At 40.9% G+C, this 22,878-nt stretch overlaps 1 protein-coding gene across 2 annotated transcripts in view; it reads right to left on the bottom strand.

Moving 5' to 3' along the window:
- SLC9A7 (solute carrier family 9 member A7) overlaps positions 1-22,878 on the bottom strand; it is a 224,368-nt gene that overhangs the window by 91,799 nt on the left and 109,691 nt on the right. The gene's annotated exons all lie outside the window — the stretch shown is intronic.

Here is a 22,878-nt window from a genome sequence, read left to right on the forward strand (position 1 = left end):
AAGCCTGGGACGGAGGGACAAGAGAGACCGATATGAAAAAAGGAAAAACAAGTAGTCCCATTTAAGATGGACCAATTTATATGGGTATAAATTCATACCAATATAAGATTGATCAATTAGTCAGAAAGAAGTAACAAAATTGCAATCCTTTCAATGCTTCTGCATATTGGTTACCTTACAAAATAAACATGAATGCATACACACACATACACACAATACTAGGATATGCTTCTTATGAGTCATCAGGCCTGTGGGATATTCTGATGGGGAGAAATTCTGTCTATTCTTAAAATCTGAGCCATGGTTCTTCTTCCTCAAGGCATCAACTATTCTCATTCAACCATCAGAAATACTGAACGAAACAAGATAAACAACTCCTCTCCCTAAACACCTGATCAAAAAATTTATCTAAAATTTATAAAAAAGCCGAGAGCCCCAGCTTGCTGGCTGAGCAACATCATGGAAAGATGAGCACAGGAAGAAGACACCAGCCTAGATCGGGTAGTCACCAGGAAACATAACCAAAGGGCTTCAGGCTCCCTCTGGCCTATATCCCAGAGAGGGGCTTCAGTCTTCTTTGGTGTGTCCTCCTATCCAAGGCTATAAAGAAGGTGTTCAAGAAAGCCTAGTGCCCCTAAGCCATCTGCTCAGAGGACAATCCTTCAAGGACTTGCCATGCTGACAGTCACCAAATGAAGAGTGCTGCCTGTACATATGACGAACATATTATTTGCCTCTTAAATCACTATTGCCAGTCTTTTTGTTTTTAAGCTAATGAATTCATCCAATGTTTTCAGAAAAATAAAATCAACAACTGTTAACCCATTTCCCTTTAAAAGCTTCATCAAGGGTTTAAACCAGGGAGTGCTAGGAGTGCACCAAGAATGGGGCCTAAGACCAGTGACGCTCATGTGAAGTATTCAGGCACACATTTCTTTTCTTTAATTATTTATTTATTTATTGTTTCAGGTTAATTTGAGGGTACAACGAATTAGGTTATATTGCTTGCATTTGTTAAGTAAAGCCCCTTCTATAATTGTGTCCTGCCCCCAAGATGTATGCCATATACCCTAACATTATGCCCACTAAGTGGGAGCATACCCATCCCCCACCCTTCTCCCCACTCCCTCATTCCCCAGACCCCCACCTTGAATTGATTTGAGTTTTCCTCTTATGTGGGTGTGTTTTAGACCGTCTACTAACTTCAAATTAGAATAGAATACATTGGCTTCTTGCTTCTCCCTTCTTGTGATACTTTACTAAGAAGAATGTGTTCCAACTCCATATATAAAAGACGTAAAGTCTCCATCTTTTTTAATGGGTGAATAGTATTCCATGGTATACATATACCACAGCTTATTAATCCATTTCTGGATAGGTGGACATTTAGGTTGTTTCTACATTTTGGTGATGGTAAGATGAACTGTAATAAAGTCTAATGCAAATGTCTTTATGATAAAGGGATTTTTTTTTCTGGGTAGATGCTTTAGTAGTGAGATTACAGGGTCAAATGGAAGATTTAACTTGAGTTCTTTGAGGATTCTTCATACTTCTTTCCAAAGAAGCTGTATTAGTTTGCAGTCCCACCAACAGTGTAAGTGTGCCCCTCTCTCCACATCTATGGCAGCACCTGCAACTTTAGGACTTTGTGATGTGTGTTAATTTTATTGGGGATAGATAGTATCTTGGGGTGGTTTTGCTTTGCATTTCTCTGATGATTAAGGATGATAAGCATTTTTTCATTTTGTTAGCCATTCATCTATCTTCATCAGAGAGGGTTCTGCTCATGGGATTGTTAATTATTTTTCTGTTGATTAATTTGTTTCCTCTAAAGATCCTAGTTATCAAGCCTTTATCAGATTCATAATATGAAAATATCTTCTCTTATTCTGAAAGTTGTCTATCTGCTTTGATTGTTGTGTCCTTGGCTAAGCAGAAGCTTTTCAATTTAATTAAGTCCCATTTGTTTATTTTTGTTGTTACAATAGCTACAGAAGTCTTCTTCATAAAATCTTTTCCCAGGCCAACATCATCAAAAGTTTTTCCCACGCTTTCTTCTAGGATTTTTATCATTTCATGCCTTAGATTTAAATCTTTTTTCCATCTTGAATCAATTTTTGTAAGTGGTGAAAGGTGTGGGTCCAGTTTCAGTCTTTTACATGTAGTTATCCAGTTCTCCCAGCACCATTTATTGAATAGGAGTTCTTTTGCCCAGTGTATGCTCTTGTTTGGTTTATTGAAGATCAGGTGGCTATAAGATGTTAGTTTCGAGCTCTTCAGCTGTTCCGTCTCCTCTGTCACCCTGTGACCTGCAGGTACTGGGAGATCTGTAGGGAGGACACCGGGACATCCCAGGAGCTGGGAAATGGGAGTGTTGACATTCAAGGATGTGTCTATTGAATTCTCTATGGAGGAGTGGGCCTGCCTGGACCCTTCTCAGCAGCATTTGTATTGGGAAGTCATGTTAGAGACCTACAAAAACCTGGTCTTCCTGGGTCTTGCTGTCTCTAAGCCAGACCTCATCACCTGTCTGGAGGAAAGCAAAGAACCCTGGAAGGTGAAGATACAGCAGATACTACTCAAGCACCCAGGATATCTTCAATTTTTGAGGGTGATCCACAGACTGAAGAACATACACTCAGTGTTGTTGGAATGGAATGTTCTAGATGGGATCTCACCCTGCATCAGCAGCTGAGAAGTTGATGGGCCCAAGTATTGCTTTCTATTTTTCAGATTATTAATTTTCATACTCCAAGTAAATAGAGTATTTATCTAGTATCATTTTCTTAATCCCAATATGGCCTCTGCAACGTCTCAACAGAAAACAGAACTTAAAAAGAAACGTGCAGATGAAGGACAATTGTTGTATGAAAAGTGGACACATAGCAACGTTTGTGTTGACATAAATAGTAAGGCCTTCTACTTAATTTGTAGAGAATTTGTGCAAGTTTTCAAAGAGTAGGAAAGGGATTATATGCAAAGACATGCTGCCAACTTTGATTCATATGAAGAATCGTGTTATAAGAGGAAACTACTTGCCAGGCATGATGGCTTATACCTGAAATCCTAGCACTCTGGGAGGCCAAGGCCAGTGGATCACCTTAGCTCACAGTTTCAAGACCATCCTGAGCCAAAGTGAGACCTTGAGTCTAAAATTAGACGGACGTTGTGGTGGACGCCTGTTATCCCAGCATCTTGGGAGGCTGAAGCAAGAGAATCACCTAAGCCCAGGAGTTTGAGGTTGCTGACACCAGGGCACTCTACCAAGGGTGACACAGTGAGCCTCTGTCTTAAAAAAAAAAGTATAATGTCATGTAAATCATTATCAAGACTGTGAATTTCATAAAGTCAAAGACAGTGAATCATCACCAAGTGCAGGAATTCCTGAAAAGTACAGATGCTAATTATGGAGACATCATTTCTTTTTCAGGAGTCTGATAGCTAATTCAAGGCCAAATGTTGAAAAGATTTTATGATTTCTGACATGTTTTCAAGTCATTTATGGTATCCAAAACCAAATTTGTGCCAGAACTTCACAATAAAACCTGGCTTACATATTTAGGATTTTTAGTGCATTTAACTACTCATGACAATGAGTAAACATGTGTCTTCAAGGTGAAAACCAACTTACCAATACAATGTTTCAAACCATAATAACATTCCAAATGAAACTAAAATTATGGCAAGCTCAATTTAAGGCAAATCATTTTATGCATTTTGATAGGTTGGCTACACAGAGTTCTAGTAACACTGAAAATTATGCAGTCTTGCTTTACAATATGATACAAGAAATTTGAAAACATATTTCAAGATTTGGGGAAAAATAATCAATATTTTGGTCTAACTGCCCCTTCATTTTCAGTTGGAGACCAGCCTGAGCAAGAGTGAGGCCCCGTTTCTAAAAATTGCCAGACATTGTCATGGGCACCTATAGTCCCAGTTACTTGGGAGGCTGAGGCAAGAGAATCCTTTGATCCCATGAATTTGAGGTTGCTGTGAGCTATGACACCACAGCACTCTACAAAGGGTGAGAAAGTGAGACTCTGTCTCAAAAAAAAAATTATCAATAGTAACTAAATATAAGAAAGAAACACTTATATTAATAAAAAAATACAGTAGGTTGGGCATGGTGGCTCATGCCTGTAATCCTGGCACTCTGGGAGGTCAAGGCAAATGGACTGCTTGAGCTCACAAGTTCCAGACCAGCCTGAGCAAAAGTGAAACCTGGTCTCTACCAAAAATAGAAGAAGTGAGAGAAGAGGCTTTCTGGAGCCCAAGAGTTGGAGACTGTTATGAGCAATATGCCAAGACACTCTACCCAGGGCAATAGCTTGAGACTCTGCCTCCAAAAAATAAATCAAATAAATAAATAAAAAATAATAAAAAAATACCAAATATAGTAAATGAAGCAATGTATCTTCAGTGGGCTTATCTATAGCTTCCGTAAGGCCAAGGAAAGAATCAGTGAATCTGAACATTGGTTGATAATAATAGACAGAAAAATTAAAATAAGAATAATATCTATATATACATAATATACATATATTTTATATATAGGGAGAAAGAAAGAGACTGAGAGAGACAGATTTCCCAATTAAATATGGGAACCCACCTATGGTTCATATTGCAAGGGTACATGTCGGATCTATGCAGTATAGAGTACAAATGTTTTACCACAAAAGTTAATTAAATGAGGTGAGGGATATATTAACCAGTACGATGTGAGCATTCCAAATTGTATATGAAAACAGTACATCATACCCCACAAATGCATTAACGTATACATGATCTACCTCTATATGATTTAATAAAAATAAATAAAATGTGAAATAAAAAAAAAAGATGTTAATTTCATCTCTATTCCACATGTCTATGTCTCTATTTTTGTGTCAATACAGTGGTGTTTTGATCACTATGGACTTGTAATATAGCCTAAGGTCTCGTAGGGTGATGTCCCCAGCTTTGTTTCTATTACTTAGAATTGCCTTGCCTATACAGGGTGTTTTCTGGTTCTATACAAAATGAATAACTATTTTTTCCAAATCTTAAAGTATGATGATGATATTTCAAAGGGGATTGCATTGAATCTGTAGATTAGGAAGTATAGACATTTTAATAATGTTGATTCTTCCCAGACAAGAGCATGGTACGCTCTACCATTTGTTAATGTCTTCTTGTATTTCTTTTCTCAGGATTTTGTAATTCTCTTTAGAGGTTCTTCATCTCTTTTGTTAGGTAAATTCCTAGGTATTTCATTGGCTTTGAAGCTACTGTGAAGTGAATTGTGTCTTTGATTAGCTTCTCAGCCTGACTGTGGTTGGCATATATAAAGGCTACTGATTTGTTCACATTGATTTTATGTCCTTAGATGTTATTGTCTTTCTTGATTACTTCCAGGAGTCTGCAGTTGAGTCTTCGCAGTTCTCTAAGTATAAGATCATATCATTGGCAAAGAGCAACAGTTTGACCTCCTGTTCCCCCATTTGGATGCCCTTTATAGGCTTCTCTTGTCTGATTGCATTGGCTAGAATTTCCGCACTATGTTGAATAATAGTGGAGACAGTGGATATCCTTGTATGGTTCCACTTCTCAGTGGAAAAGCTTTCAGTTTTACTCCATTCAGTATCATAGTAGCTATGGGTTTGTCATAAATGGTTTCAATTAGTTTAAGAAATGTGCCACCTATGCCTATTTTCTAAAGTGTTCTTGTTAGAAAAGGATGCTAAATTTTATCACATGCTTTTTCTGCATCTTTTTTTTTTTTTGCTTCTATTGATATGGTGAATTACATTTATAGATTTAGGTATGTTAAGCCAGCCTTACATCCCTGAGATAAAGCCTACTTGATTGTGATGCATAATTTTTTAATGTGTAGCAGTAATCTATTGGCTAAGATTTTATTGAGTACTTTTGCATCTATATACGTTAATGAAATTGGTCTGTAGTTCTCCTTTTTAGTTGGCTCTTTACCTGGTTTTGGTATCAGGGTGATGTTTGCTTCATAGAACATGCTGGGGAAGAAGCCTTCCTTCTTAATTTTTTAGGAATAATTTCTGCATTATGAGAATAAGCCCCTCTTTGAAGGTTTAATAGAATTCTGGTGTGAAGCCAACGGGTCCAAGACATTTTTTTGTTTGGAGATTTTTTATTGTTTCTGTGATCTCAGTCATTGAAATCAGTCTGTTCAAAAGATCTATTTCTTCTTGGTTAAGTCTAGGTAGAGGGTGTAATTCCAGGTATTGATCCATTTCCTTCACATTGTCAAATTTGGGCATAGAGTTTCTTATAGTATTCAAAGATAATTTCTTATATTTCTGTGACATCTGTTGTTACTTCCCCATCATCTCTGATTGAGGTTATTAGAGATTTTACTTTTCTGTTTCTAGTTAATCTGGCCAATGATTTATTGATTTTATTTATTTATTTGAAGAACCAACTTTTTGTTTCATTAATTTTCTGAATAATACTTTTGTTTTCAATTTCATATATTTCTGATATAATTTTGTTTATTTCTTTTCTTCTACTGGATTTGGGATGTGATTGTTCTTCTTTTTCCATTTCCTTAAGATGATTTATTAGTTTGTTGATGTGCTCTCTTTTTGTTTTTTGGATGTAGGCATCTAATCCAATAAATTTCCCTCTTAAGATTGCTTTGGCCATATCCCACAGGTTTTGGTAATTTATAGTTTCCTTGTTGTTATGTTTAAGGAATTTAACAATTTCCTCCTTTATCTCGTCCATGACCCAACTATCATTCAGCATAATGTTTAATTTCCATGTTTTGTGTGAGGTTGAACATTTTTATTGGAGTTGAGTTCTACCTTTACTCCCTTGTGGTCTAAGAATATATAAGGTACAATTTCGATTCTTTTTTTTTTTTTTTTTTTTTTTGAGACAAAGCCTCAAGCTGTCACCCTGGGTAGAGTGCCATGGCATTACAGCTCACAGCAACCTCCAATTCCTGAGCACAAGTGAGTCTCCTGCCTCTGCCTCCCATGCAGCTGGGACTGCAGGTGCCCACCACAACACCTGGCTACTTTTTTGTTGCAGCCATCCTTGTTGTTTGGTGGGCCCAGGCTGGATTCAAACCTGCCAGCTCAGGTGTATGTAGCTGGCACCCCACCCGTTTGAGCCACAGGCACCGAGCCTAATTTCAATTATTTTAATTTTGTTGAGGTTTGTTTTGTATTCTCAGATATGGTCAATTTTGGAGTATGTTCCATGCGCTGATGAGAAGAATGTATATTACTTAGCTTTGGAGTGGTGTGTTCTGTGTATGTCTATTAAGCCCATCTGGTCTAGGGTCACATTCAAGTCTCTTGTACCTTTGTTTTAGTTTCTATTTAGAGGACCTGTCCAGTTCTTTCAGAGGGGTGTTAAAGTCCTCAGCTATTATGGTATCCTGGGATATCATATTGCTCAGACTGATCAAGGTCTGTTTCCCAAATCTTGGACCATTTAAGTTGGGCACACAAATATTTAGAATTGAAATGTCCTCTTGTTGTATTGTTCCCTTGACCAATATGAAGTGACCAGCTTTCTCTTTCATGACTTTAGTTGCTTTAAATCCCCTTGTACCAGAAAATAAAACTACGACCCCTCCTTTCTTCTAATTTCCATTTGCCTGAAATACTGTTTTCCATACCTTAACCCTGAGTCTTGATTTATCTTTCAAGGTTAGCTGTGTTTCTTATACATAACATATGGATGGTTTGTGCTTTTTTTATCCAGTCCACCAGCCTATGCCTCTTCAGTGGGGAGTTCAAGCCATTTACATTTATTAAGATAATTGATAAGTGTGGTGGAGTTCTAGTCATCTTATTTTGTGAAAATCTGTTGCATTGTTTTTTTCTTTGCGCCATTGTGGAAGCTCAGTTTTGGTCTTTTGTTTCTGTATGTTTACTTTGCTGGTGATCCATTATGATGGACAGTGTTGATAAAAGGTCTAAATATTTCCTGTAGAGCTGGTCTTGTGGCAAATTTCCTCAATGTTTGCATGTCAGCAAAAGATTTGATTTCCCCATCAATTCTGAAGCTTAGTTTAGCAGGATACAGAATTCTGGGCAGAAATTGTTTTATTTAAGAAGGTTAAAGGGGGAGGTTTGGTGCCTGCAGCTCAGTGAGTAGGGCGCTGCCCACATACACGGAAGCTGGTGGGTTCGAGCCCAGCCCCGGCCTGCTAAACAATAATGACAACTACCAACAAAAAATAGCCGGGCATTGTGGCAGGTGCCTGTAGTTCCACCTACTCAGGAGGCTGAGGCAAGAGAATTGCGTAAGCCCAAGATTTTGAGGGTTTGGTGAGCTGTGATGCCACGGCACTATACCAAGGGAGACATAGTGAGACTCTGTTTCCAAAAAAAAAGAAAAGAAGAAGAAGAAGGTTAAAGGTGGATGACAATTCTTCTGGCTTAGAAAGTTTCAGCTGAGAAGTCTTCTGTCATCCTAATGGCTCTGCCCCTATAGATCAGTTGGCACTTATTCATGGCTACTTGCAGAATTTTCTCCTCTGTCTTAACTTTGGACATGTTGATTACAATGTGTCTTGGAGAGGCTCTGTTTAACTTTGGATGACACAGGATTTGAGATCCCTCTGAAAGGAATGTGTCAGAATCTTTAGTGAAACTTGGGAAGTTTTCATTTATGATATTCTCCAGTAGGGCTTCCAATCCTTTGGGACATTCTTCTTCCCCTTCAGGAATCCCTATGATTCCTATGTTTGAACACTTTGTGGAGGCTCATATTTTTCTAAGTGACTGGTCTGCCTTTTCTCTCTTATTTTCAGCCTCTTTGACTACCTGGGTTAACTCGAAACTTTATTCTCTAGTTCTGAGGTTCTTTCTTCTCCATGGTCTAAACTATTTTTGATACTTGCCACTGCATGTTCATATTACCTGATTGTCTCCTTTATTTCCTTAAGCTCCACAATACCATTTCTATATTCTATATATCTCTCATCCGACTTTTGGTTCTGTCTTTCCATTTTCTCATCCATTCCTTTTGTTGTCTTTATCATCCATGGTTTAAATTCCCTTTCTGTCAGATCCATTAATTCTTTATAGGTGGAGTCTGATACAGTAGCTGCCTCATCATCCCTTGGGGGAGTTGCTCTGTGTTGGTTTTCCATGTTGCCAAAATTTTTCTATTGGTTCCTTCTCATGTGTGTTTTCTTCTTGTTCACCTCCTTACCCTACTTTTCCTTCTCACTTCCTCCTTTGCTTTAAATTACCTTGTCTCAGAGCTTAGGTGGTGAAGTGGCCTATGGTATAAGGCCACAAGGAAGAGAAGGGTAAAGCATGGTCAGGGAGGAACAAGAGGAAAAGAAAGAAGAAAAAAGGAAAAGGAAAAAAAGGAAGGGAGATGAAAGAAAATAATTGAAGAAGAGGAAAGAAGGAGGAAAGAAAGAGATTGAGAGAGTGAAAAGGGAAATGGGGATATTCAGCAGAATCCTATGGCCACACCTACAATTCAAAGATTTGAATAGCTCCCCATCACGAACTCGTACATACAAGCCTGAGAAAAGCAGGACCCTACCTCTGCCAAATACAGGAAGAGAAAGAAAAGAAGAAAGAAAAAAGAAAATAATAATAAATAAGAAAAAAAGAAAGAAAATTTCAGCATTGTAGACTTTGCAATACTGTCTTTCTAGAGGCCACAGGTAGAAGGTCTCCCTAGACTGTGATCTTGTGAACTCCTTGAGCCAGCCCTCTGCTGTGACTTGCCACCCAGATCAATGCTGAGATCGCCTAGCTCTCAGAAAAAAGACAGAAAGAAAAAACAAATAAGAATATATAAGGAGGGCTCACTTCTGCAACCCCACTGTTCTGAGAGGCCAAGGCAGGAGGACGGGAGTTCAAGCACAGCCTGGGCAACATAGTAAGACTTCAACTCTACAAAAAAATTTAAAAATTAGCTAGATGAGGAGACAAGATGGAGGACTGAAGACAGCTTTCCACAGAGGCTCCCGTCCAGTAGGAGAGTTAAAGGACAAAAATTCAGCAAGTAACCGGGTGGATTTGAGCTGCACTAAGAGAGAAGGTTGAAGAACGCACGTCAACCCCACTGAGGTGAGCTGCGACCACAAGGATACAAACAAAAGGTACAAAATCAATCACCAAGCGGACAGGAGTCCCCTCCCCCATGAGAACAGCTCAGAGTGCCCCACAAACAATCGGGCAGAGTTCAAAGGCCCTCCCACTACACTCCATGGGAGAGACCCTCTAAAAACTGGACCTATCTCCCCTACTAGGGTGCCACGGCATCCTCCTGCCACGCATAAAACTGTATTAACTGTATATAGTCTCTACCTGGAATTCTGAGCTCCCAGCGCTCCCCTTTACTCACACTGAGGTCTGGAGGCCAGTCCCAGTGGGTGGAGAGGGGACCGCACCAGAGTGGCAGTTCCCTGAGGCACAGTGTGACACCTGTCTTTTGGTGACAGTATGGCGAGGCATAAAACTGTGTAAAGTTGTGTGTGTTCTCTGCCCACAACCCCAGGCTCCCAGTGCTCGCCGCACTCGCCTCTACTCTCGCTCCAAGGTCTGGAGGCCTGTCCCCCGGGGGTCCACACTCTTGGGCAATTGCTCAAGGGGTGTAGACAGTGCCGGGCTGCAGCCGGTCGGTGCAGACTCTGGGGTACAGGAGTGGAGACAGGACGGTTGGCGGGAAGGGAGCTACACCGGAGCAGCAGTTGCCTGAGCCATAAGGCAGCAGCCCTCTTTTGCTAGTAATACCGCTTACTACTGAATATTCTGAAGCCACACCCCCTGTCTCCCTGGGCAACCAGAGACTCTGAGTATAGGATTTGCCTCAGGTTACTCCAACTTGCAAACCAGGGAAACTCCCAGGGCACGGCTGACCCAGAGGTCCGCTTTACTAAACCTAAGAGGCACCTCGCCCTCTGGGGATCGTCAGCCTATAGACAATACAAGAGCAAAGACAAGCTGATTTGGAACTCAATTCAGCTTCTCTTCTACAGGGGAACCGCAGAGTTGTTTTGTATTGTTCTGTCAGTAACATTAATCAGGGGTGAGACTGGACCTGAGTGAAAACCCCCCAACATTCATAAAGCGCCCGAGGTTGTCAGGCCTCACCTCCTCCTGCTAGAGAGAGGCAGAGCGCAGGGGCCTGGCAGACTTCCTTGTGATTCAGGCAGGTGCAAACTCCTAGAGCACTGATTCCCTACAGGCAACTGGGTCAGTCAACTACTGGGCTATCAGTAACTGGGTGTGACAGCGGTGCAAGGTGGGGAAGGAGGCATCAACCTTCTCAGACTGATCTATTGGCTGGGTGGCTCCTCCTGGCTCCAAGCAGCACTGGAGCAGCCACACCAGAGTAGTCACCAGACCCCTGGGATCCAGTTCCCAGAGACCTCTTAAACACTCACCCGAGACAGGTGCAGACTGAGACAATTGATTTGGACTTTTTGAACTGAACCAATCGCCTGAGGACAAATCAGGTGGTGCCCAGGGTGCCCGGTGGTAGGAAGGTTTGGTTTTTCTTTTCCAATTGTTTGCCGGTGGGGGGTGGGGTGACATAACTGCTGATATTTCTCCACAGCTGAGACTTCAATCCAGAGTATCTGTTTCACTAGGGTGGAACAGAAACCAGCTGAAAACAAGACAGAACCACTTAGCCCCACCACACCAGACAGGGACCCAGTTTCTCAGGCCACAACACTGTACACGCCCTCGACAAAGCCCCAGGGGAAAAAATCAGAGGGAGTAAAACAACCATGGGGCAGAATCAGCGGAAAAACTCTGGTAACATGAATAACCAGAATAGATAACCCCCCCCCACAAGGAAAGATATGGCAGATGCAACTGAAGATCCCATTCATAAACAACTGGCTGAGATGTCAGAAATCGAATTCAGAATTTGGATTGCAGACAAGATTAACAAAGTGGAATTAGGAATTCGAGGAGAAATTCAAAAGTTGTCTCAAGAATTTAACGACTTTAAAGACAAAACCAACAAAGACTTAGACACACTGAAGCAAGAATTTGCAGCCCTCAAAGATTTGGAAACTACAGTAAAATCCCTCAGCAATAGAATGTAGCAAGCAGAAGAAAGGATTTCTGACATCGAAGATAATGTCTTTGAATGCTCCCAAACTCTCAAAGAGCAAGAGAAATGGAGAGCAAAAACAGATCATTCTCTCAGAGAGTTCTGGGATAATTCGAATAAGGTGAATATCCAAATCATAGGAGTTCCAGAAACAGATGAAGTGGCCTCACTGAGCACAGAAGCCCTTCTGCATGAAATCATGAAAGAGAATTTTCCAGACATGCCTAGAGATTCTGAAATTCAGATAGCAGACAGCTTCAGAACCCCAGCACGACTCAACGCCAATAAGACATCCCCCAGGCACATCATAACTAACTTCATTAAAGTTAATATGAAGGAGAAAATCCTCAAAGCTGCCAGAAGAAAGAAAACTTCCCTTTAAAGGGAAGAATATTAGAATGACTGCAGATCTCTCTGCTAAAACTTTTCAAGCCAGAAGAGGGTGGTCACCGACTTTTAATCTCCTAAAACAAAATAACTTTCAACCCCAGACCTTGTATCTAGCTAAACTGAGTTTCATTTATGATGGAGAAATTAAATACTTTAATGACATTCATATGTTGAAGAAATATGCCATAACCAAACCAGCTCTTCAGGATATTCTCAGACCTATCCTCCATAATGACCAACCCAATCCTATACCACCAAAGTAAAGTCACTCAGAAACTTCGGATCAAACTCCAATTTCCACACTGGCGAAAGGATTAAAAATGCCCACTGGACTTTTGAAAAACTCGATACCCAAAACTTCACCAGACTTATCAATATTCTCCATTAATGTGAATGGCTTAAACTGTCCTCTAAAGAGGCATAGGTAAGCTGACTGGATACAAAAACTCAGGCCAGATATCTGTTGCATACAAGAGTCACATCTTAACTTAAAAGACAAATACAGACTCAGGGTGAAAGGATGGTCGTCCATATTTCAGCAAATGGTAATCAGAAAAAAAGCAGGTGTTGCAATTTTATTTGCAGATACAATAGGATATACGAACAAAAGTAAGGAAGGACAAGAATGGTTACTTCATATTTGTTAAGGGTAATACTCAATATGATGAGATCTCAATTATTAATATCTATGCACCTCAATTTGTAAGAGAAACTCTAACAGACATGAGTAACTTGATTTCCTCCAGCTCCATAATCGTCGGAGATTTCAACACTCTTTGGCAGTGTTGGATCGATCCTCCAACAAGAAACTGAGCAAAGAAATCTTAGATTTCAACCTAACGATCCAACATTTGGATTTAGCAGACATCTACAGAACATTTCATCCCAACAAAACTGAATGCACATACTTCTCATCAGCCCATGGAATGTACTCCAAAATCGATCACATCTTAGGTCACAAGTCTAACCTCAGTAAATTTAAAGGAATAGAAATTATTCCATGCATCTTCTCGGACCACAATGGAATAAAACTTGAGCTGAGTAACAACAGGAATCTGCATACTCATACAAAAACATGGAAGTTAAATAACCTTATGCTGAATGATAGCTGGGTCAGAGATGAGATTAAGAAAGAAATCGCCAACTTTTTGGAACAAAACAACAATGAAGACATGAACTATAAGAACCTCTGGGACACCGCAAAGGCAGTTCTAAGAGGGAAATTTATAGCACTGCAACCCTTCCTCAAGAGAATGGAAAGAGAGAAAGTTAACAACTTAATGGGACATCTCACGCAACTGGAAAAGGAAGAACATTCCAACCCCAAACCCAGTGGAAGAAAAGAAATAACCAAAATTAGAGCAGAATTAAATGAAATTGAAAACAAAAGAATAATACAACAGATCAATAAATCAAAAGGCTGGTTTTTCGAAAAGATCAATAAAATAGATAAACCTTCGGCCAACCTAATCAGGAAAAAAAGAGTAAAATCTCTAATCTCATCAATCAGAAACAACAAAGACGAAATAACAACCGACTCCTCAGAAATCCAAAAAATCCTTAATGAATATTACAAGTAACTGTATTCTCAGAAATATGAAAATCTGAAGGAAATTGACCAATACTTGGAAGCACGTCACCTTTCAAGACTTAGCCAGAATCAAGTGGAAATGTTGAACAGGCCCATATCAAGCTCGGAAATAGCATCAACCATACAAAACCTCCCTAAAAAGAAAAGCCTGGGACCAGATGGTTTCACGTCAGAATTCTACCAAACTTTTAAAGAGAAATTAGTACCTATATTACTCAACCTGTTCCAAAAGGTAGAAAAAGAAGGAAGACTACCTAACACATTCTATGAAGCAAACATCACCCTGATCCCCAAAACAGGAAAAGACCCAACAACAAAAGAAAATTATAGACCAATATCACTAATGAATATAGATGCAAAAATATTCAACAAGATCCTAACAAACAGAATCCAGCAACACATCAAACAAATTATACACCATGACCAAGTCGGTTTTATCCCAGGGTCTCAAGGCTGGTTCAATATACGTAAATCTATAAATGTACTCCAGCACATAAACAAATTAAAAAACTAAGACCATATGATTCTCTCAATCGATGCAGAAAAAGCTTTTGATAATATCCAGCATCCCTTCATGATCAGAACACTTAAGAAAATCGGTATAGAAGGGACATTTCTTAAACTGATAGAGACCATCTACAGCAAACCTACAGCCAATATCATATTGAATGGAGTTAAATTGTAATCATTTCCACTCAGATCAGGAACCAGACAAGGCTGCCCATTGTCTCCATTGCTTTTTAACATTGTAATGGAAGTTTTAGCCACCGCAATTAGGGAAGAAAAGGCAATCAAGGGTATCCATATAGGGACAGAAGAGATCAAACTTTCGCTCTTCGCAGATGATATGACTATATATCTGGAAAACACTAGGGACTCTACTACAAAACTCTTAGAAGTGATCAAGGAATACAGCAGCCTCTCAGGTTACAAAATCAACATTCATAAATCGGTAGCCTTTATATATACCAACAATAGTCAAGTTGAAAAAAACAGTTAAGGACTCTATCCCATTCACAGTAGTGCCAAAGAAGATGAAATATTTGGGAATTTATCTAACAAAGGACGTGAAAGATCTCTTATAAAGAGAACTATGAAACTCTAGGAAAAGAGCTAGCTGAAAATATTAACAAATGGAAAAACATACCATGATCATGGCTGGGAAGAATCAACATTGTTAAAATGTCCATACTACCCAAAGCAATATATAATTTCAATGCAATCCCTATTAAAGCTCCACTGTCATACTTTGAAGATCTTCAAAAAACAATACTTCGTTTTATATGGAATCAGAAAAAAAGCTCGAATAGCCAAGACATTACTCAGAAATAAAAACAAAGCAGGAGGAATTACGCTACCAGACTTCAGACTATATTACAAATCAATAGTGATCAAAACAGCATGGTATTGGTGCAAAAACAGAGAAGTAGATGTCTGGAACAGAATAGAAAACCAAGAGATAAACCCAGCTACGTACCGTTATTTAATCTTTGACAAGCCAATTAAAAACATTCAGTGGGGAAAAGATTCCCTATTTAACAAATGGTGCTGGGTGAACTAGCTGGCAATCTGTAGAAGACTGAAACTGGACCCACACCTTTCACCATTAACTAAGATAGACTCTCACTGGATCAAAGATTTGAACTTAAGACATGAAACTATAATGATACTAGAGGAGAGTGCAGGGAAAACCCTTGAAGAAATCGGTCTGGGCAAGTATTTTAAGAGGAAGACCCGGCGGGCAATTGAAGCAGCTTCAAAAATACACTACTGGGACTTGATCAAACTAAAAAGCTTCTGCACAGCCAAGAACACAGTAAGTAAAGCAAGCAAACAGCCCTCAGAATGGGAGAAGATATTTGCAGGTTATGTTTCCGACAAAGGTTTAATAACCAGAATCCACAGAGAACTCAAACGCATTAGGAAGAATAGAACAAGGGATCCCATTACAGGCTGGGCAAGGGATTTGAAGAGAAACTTCTCCGAAGAAGGCAGGCGCGTGGCCTTCAGACATATGAAAAAATGTTCATCATCTTTAATCATCAGAGAAATGCAAATGAAAACTACTTTGAGATACCATCTAACTCCAGTGAGACTAGTCTACATCACAAAATCCCAAGACCAGAGATGTTGGCGCGGATGTGGAGAAAAGGGAACACTTTTGCACTGCTGGTGGGAATGCAAATTAATACATTCCTTTTGGAAAGAGATATGGAGAACACTTAGAGATATAAAAATAGATCTGCCATTCAATCCTGTAATCCCTCTAATGGGCATATACCCAGAAGACCAAAAATCACATCATAACAAAGATATTTGTTCCAGAATGTTTATTGCAGCCCAATTCATAATTGCTAAGTTATGGAAGAAGCCCAAGTGCCCATCGATCCACGAATGGATTAATAAATTGTGGTATATGTACACCATGGAATTTTATGCAGCCTTATAGAAAGATGGAGACTTTACCTCTTTCATGTTTACATGGATGGAGCTGGAACATATTCTTCTTAGTAAAGTCTCTCAAGAATGGAAGAAAAAGTACCCAATGTACTCAGCCCTACTATGAAACTAATTTAGGTTTTCACATGAAAGCTATAACCCAGTTACAACCTAAGAATAGAGGGAAGGGGGAAAGGGAGGGGAGGAAGGGGGGAGGTGGGTAGAGGGAAGGGGATTGGTGGGATTATACCAGTGGTGCATCTTACAAGGGTATATGTGAAACTTGGTAAACGGTTTTTGAAGCTAGTGAATGATGGATGCCCCATGAATATATCAATATACACAGCTATGATTTAATAAAAAATATTAAAAAAATATATAAGGAAAGTTCAAAAATATAGTTATTTCGCATAAGAAGAGGAAAAAAGAAACCATAAAAAAAAAACCAAACAGAGGAGACAAGATGGCGGACTGAAGCCAGCTTTCAACAAAGGCTCCCGTCCAGAAGGAGAGTTAAGGGATAGGAATTTAGTAAGTATCCTGGTGGACTTGAGCCTCAACAAGAGAGAAGGCTGAAGAACGCACATCAACACCGCTGAGGCAAGTTGTGATCAGAAGGACGCAAACAAAAGGTACAAAATCCACCACCAAGCGGACGGGAGTCCACCTCCCCCATGAGACCGGTTCTGGAGCCCCAAAATTGAACAAGCGGGCAGAAATTGAAGGCCCTCCCACTACACTCCATGCGAGAGACCTTCTAAAAACTGGACCTACCTCCCCTACTGGGGTGCCGTGGCGTTCTCCTGCCGGACATAGGGCTAAATAAAACTTTGGGAATCCTTTGCCGGCAACCCTGAATCCCCGGCACTCCCCTCCCGCCCACTGAGGTCTGGAGGCCTGTCCCCCAGGACTTCGGATCCTTGGGTGATTTCTCAAGGGGAGTGGACAGTCCCCGAGTTGCGACTGGTCAGCATTGACTCTGAGGCGCACAGAGTGAGGAGAGGGCACCGGGCTGAGGGGGAGTCACGCCTCGCGGCACTTCCCTGCGGTGCAGTGCACCAACCCTCCCCGGGCATACGGGGCCCAAGACTGAATAAGATTCTGGCCTCCCCGCTGAGAGCGGAGAACCCCTACTCTCACTCGGGGTCTGAGGGCCTATCCCCCAGGAGTTCGGCTCCTTGGGTGATTTCTCGAGGGGAGGGCACAGTGCCTGAGCTGCATCAGGTCAGCGCTGACTCTGGGATACGTGAGCGAGGAGAGGGCACTCTGCTGAGGGGAAATCAAGGCTTGGCGGCACTTCCCTGAGGTGCAGTGCACCAACCCTCCCCGGGCATAGGGGGCCCAAGACTGAATAAGACTCTGGCCTCCCCGCTGAGAGCTGAGAACCCCTACTCTCACTCGGGGTCTGAGGGCCTATCCCCCAGGAGTTCGGATCCTTGGGTGATTTCTCGAGGGGAGTGCACAGTGCCTGAGCTGCGTCAGGTCAGCGCTGACTCCGGGACACGTGAGCGAGGAGAGGGCACTCTGCTGAGGGGAATTCAAGCCTTGGCGGCACTTCCCTGCGGTGCAGTGCAGGAGCCCTCCCCGGACCGTAGTGTTGCGTAAAACTGAATGAAACTCTAGCTTCCCCCCGCCCCACTCCCAATCGGGGTCTGGGGGCCCATCCCCCAAGAGTTCTGATTCTTGGGGGATCTCTTAAGGGGTGTGGACCCAGCACAAACTGCGGCCGCTCAGTGCTGACTCTGGGGTGCGGGACAGAGGAGAAAAGGGTCGCCTGAGTGCCCACACCAGAGCAGCAGTTCCCTGGAGGTAGATCAACAGCCGTTTTTTCTTTAACGGCAGAACGCTCACTTCTGGATATTCTGAGGCCACACCCCCTGTCTCCCTGGGCAACCAGAGGAGGCCACCGACGACACGGCTCACAAACCCGGAAGCCTCCAGGGCGGGGCCGACCCAGAGAGGTGTTCAGACGCAATTCTCCAGCAGCAAAGACGTTTGAATTCAAAACAGCCCGTCTCCTGTAGGCAACGACAGGAACAGAGACAGAACCTCACAAAGTTGTCTGTTCTGTTCTGTTCTGTTAGCAGCATCCATCAGGGACGGGGCTAAGCCTGAGTGAACACCTCCTTCCCATCACCTGCATCAAACACTCAAAGATGTCAGGCCCCATCTCCTCCTGCTAGATAGCAGCAGTCTGCGGGGGCCTGGCAGACTTCCTTGCGATTCAGGCAGGTGCAAACCCCTGGAGTGTCTGTTCACTGCAGGCAACTGGGTTAGCCATCTGCAGAGATACCAGTGACTGGGTCCGACGGAGGGGCAAAGTGAGGAAGGAGACGTCAACCTTCCCACACTGCTCTGTTTGCTGGGTGGCTCCTCCTGACTCCACGCTGCACTGGGGTGAGCTGTGTCAGAGGAGTCACCAGGCGCCTGTGATCCAGTTCCCAGAGACCTCTTGAACCCTTCCACCCGAGACAAGTGCCGATTGAGACAGTTGATTCGGACCTTTTGAACTGGGCTAATAGACTGAGGACTTTTCAGGCGGTGCCCTGGGTGTGCGATTGTAGGAAGGTTTGATTCTCCTTTTCCAACTGGGGCCAGAGGTGGGCAGGCGGGACTTAATTGCTGATTTTTCCACACAGCTGAGACTTCAAGCCAGAGTAGAAGTTGCAATAGGATCGAACAGAAACCAGCTGAAAACAAGACAGAACCACTTTGCTCCACCACACCAGACAGGGCAACAGTTTCTCAGGCCACAACACTGTACGGGCCCTCGATAAAACCCCAGGGGAAAAACCACAGGTAGTAAACCATGGGGCGGAATCAGCGGAAAAACTCTGGTAACATGAATAACCAGAATAGATCAACCCCCCCAAGAAAAGATACGGCAGATGTGATTGAAGATCCCATTCATAAACAACTGGCTGAGATGTCAGAAGTCGAATTCAGAATTTGGTTTGCAGACAAGATTAATAAAATGGAATTAGGAATTCGAGGAGAAATTCAAAAACTGTCTCAAGAATTTAACGAATTTAAAGACAAAACCACCAAAGACTTAGACACACTGAAACAAGAACTTACAGCCCTCAAAGATATGAAAAATACAGTAGAATCCCTCAGTAACAGAATGGAGCAAGCAGAAGAAAGGATTTCTGACATTGAAGATAAAGTCTTCGAACGCTCCCAATCTCTCAAAGAGGAAGAGAAATGGAGAGCAAAAACAGATCACTCACTCAGAGAGCTCTCAGATAATTCGAAAAAAAACAACATAAGGGTTATAGGAATTTCGGAGACTGATGAAGTGGCTGCCAAGGGCACAGAGGCCCTTCTATATGAAATTATGAAAGAAAATTTTCCAGACATGCCTAGAGAATCTGAAATTCAGATAGCAGACAGCTTCAGAACCCCAGCACGATTCAACCCCAATAAGCCATCTCCCAGACATATCATAATTAGCTTCACTAAAGTTAACATGAAAGAGAAGATTCTCAAAGCAGCCCGGCGAAAGAAAACTATAACGTACAAAGGTAAGAATATTAGAATAACTGCAGATCTCTCTGCTGAAACTTTTCAAGCAAGAAGAGGCTGGTCATCAAATTTTAATCTCCTAAAGCAAAAAAACTTTCAACCCAGGATCTTGTATCCAGCTAAACTGAGTTTCATCTATGATGGAGAAATTAAATACTTCAATGACATTCATATGTTGAAAAAATTTGCCATAAGTAAACCAGCTCTTCAGGATGTTCTCAGACCTATCCTCCACAATGACCAACCCAATCCTATACCACAAAAGTAAACTCACTCAGAAACTTCGGATCAAACTCCAACTTCCACACTGGCGAAAGGATTAAAAATGTCCACTGGACCTTTGAAAAACTCAATACCCAAAATTCCACCAGACTTATCAATACTCTCCATCAATGTGAATGGCTTAAACTGTCCTCTAAAGAGGCATAGGTTAGCTGACTGGATACAAAAACTTAAGCCAGATATTTGTTGCATACAAGAGTCACATCTCAACTTAAAAGACAAATACAGACTCAGGGTGAAAGGATGGTCATCCATATTTCAGGCAAATGGTAATCAGAAAAAAGCAGGTGTTGCAATTTTATTTGCAGATACAGTAGGCTTTAAACCATCAAAAGTAAGGAAGGACAAGAATGGTCACTTCATATTTGTTAAGGGTAATACTCAATATGACGAGATCTCAATTATTAATATCTATGCACCCAACCAGAATGCACCTCAATTTATAAGAGAAACTCTAACAGACATGAGTAACTTGATTTCCTCCAGCTCCATAATCGTTGGAGATTTCAACACTCCCTTGGCAGTGTTGGATCGATCCTCCAGAGAGAAGCTGAGCAAAGAAATCTTAGATTTAAACCTAACCATCCAATATTTAGATTTAGCAGACATCTACAGAACATTTCATCCCAACAAAACTGAATACACATACTTCTCACCAGCCCACGGAACTTACTCCAAAATTGATCACATTTTAGGTCACAAGTCTAACCTCAGTAAATTTAAAGGAATAGAAATTATTCCATGCATCTTCTCGGACCATCATGGAATAAAACTTGAATTGAGTAACAACAGGAATCTGCATACCCATACAAAAACATGGAAGTTAAATAACCTTATGCTGAATGATAGTTGGGTCAGAGATGAGATTAAGAAAGAAATCACCAATTTTTTGGAACAAAATGACAATGAAGACACAAACTATCAGAACCTCTGGGACACTGCAAAGGCAGTTCTAAGAGGGAAATTTATAGCACTGCAAGCCTTCCTCAAGAGAACGGAAAGAGAGGAAGTTAACAACTTAATGGGACATCTCACGCAACTGGAAAAGGAAGAACATTCCAACCCCAAACCCAGTAGAAGAAAAGAAATAACCAAAATTAGAGCAGAATTAAATGAAATTGAAAACAAAAGAATAATACAACAGATCAATAAATCAAAAAGCTGGTTTTTTGAAAAGGTCAATAAAATAGATAAACCTCTGGCCAACCTAATCAGGAAAAAAAGAGTAAAATCTCTAATATCATCAATCAGAAACAACAAAGACGAAATAACCACAGACTCATCAGAAATCCAAAAAATCCTTAATGAATATTACAAGAAACTTTATTCTCAGAAATATGAAAATCTGAAGGAAATAGACCGATACTTGGAAGCACGCCACCTTCCAAGACTTAACCAGAATCAAGTGGAAATGTTGAACAGACCCATATCAAGTTCAGAAATAGCATCAACTATACAAAACCTCCCTAAAAAGAAAAGCCCGGGACCAGATGGTTTCACGTCAGAATTCTACCAAACCTTTAAAGAGGAATTAGTACCTATATTACTCAACCTGTTCCAAAATGTAGAAATAGAAGGAAGACTACCCAACACGTTCTATGAAGCAAATGTCACCCTGATCCCCAAACCAGGAAAAGACCCAACAAGAAAAGAAAATTATAGACCAATATCACTAATGAATATAGATGCAAAAATATTCAACAAGATCCTAACAAACAGAATCCAGCAACACATCAAACAAATTATACATCATGACCAAGTTGGTTTTATCCCAGGGTCTCAAGGCTGGTTCAATATACGTAAATCTATAAATGTAATTCAGCACATAAACAAATTAAAAAACAAAGACCATATGATTCTCTCAATTGATGCAGAAAAAGCTTTTGATAATATCCAGCATCCCTTCATGATCAGAACACTCAAGAAAATTGGTCAAGAAGGGACTTTTCTTAAACTGATAGAGGCTATCTACAGCAAACCCACAGCCAATATCATATTGAATGGAGTTAAATTGGAATCATTTCCACTCAGATCAGGAACCAGACAAGGCTGCCCATTGTCTCCATTGCTTTTCAACATTGTAATGGAAGTTTTAGCCACCGCAATTAGGGAAGAAAAGGCGATCAAGGGTATCCATATAGGGTCAGAAGAGATCAAACTCTCGCTTTTCGCAGATGATATGATTGTGTATCTGGAAAACACTAGGGACTCTACTACAAAACTCCTAGAAGTGATCAAGGAATACAGCAGCGTCTCAGGTTACAAAATCACCATTCATAAATTGGTAGCCTTTATATACACCAACAACAGTCAAATTGAAAAAACAGTTAAGGACTCTATCCCATTCACAGTAGTGCCAAAGAAGATGAAATATTTGGGAATTTACCTAACAAAAGACGTGAAAGATCTCTATAAAGAGAACTATGAAACTCTAAGAAAAGAAATAGCTGAAAATGTTAACAAATGGAAAAACATACCATGCTCATGGCTAGGAAGAATCAACATTATCAAAATGTCCATACTACCCAAAGCAATATATAATTTCAACGCACTCCCTATTAAAGCTCCACTGTCATATTTTAAAG

The sequence above is a fragment of the Nycticebus coucang genome, chromosome X (genome assembly GCF_027406575.1).
Source record: "Nycticebus coucang isolate mNycCou1 chromosome X, mNycCou1.pri, whole genome shotgun sequence".
Classification (NCBI taxonomy): domain Eukaryota; kingdom Metazoa; phylum Chordata; class Mammalia; order Primates; family Lorisidae; genus Nycticebus; species Nycticebus coucang.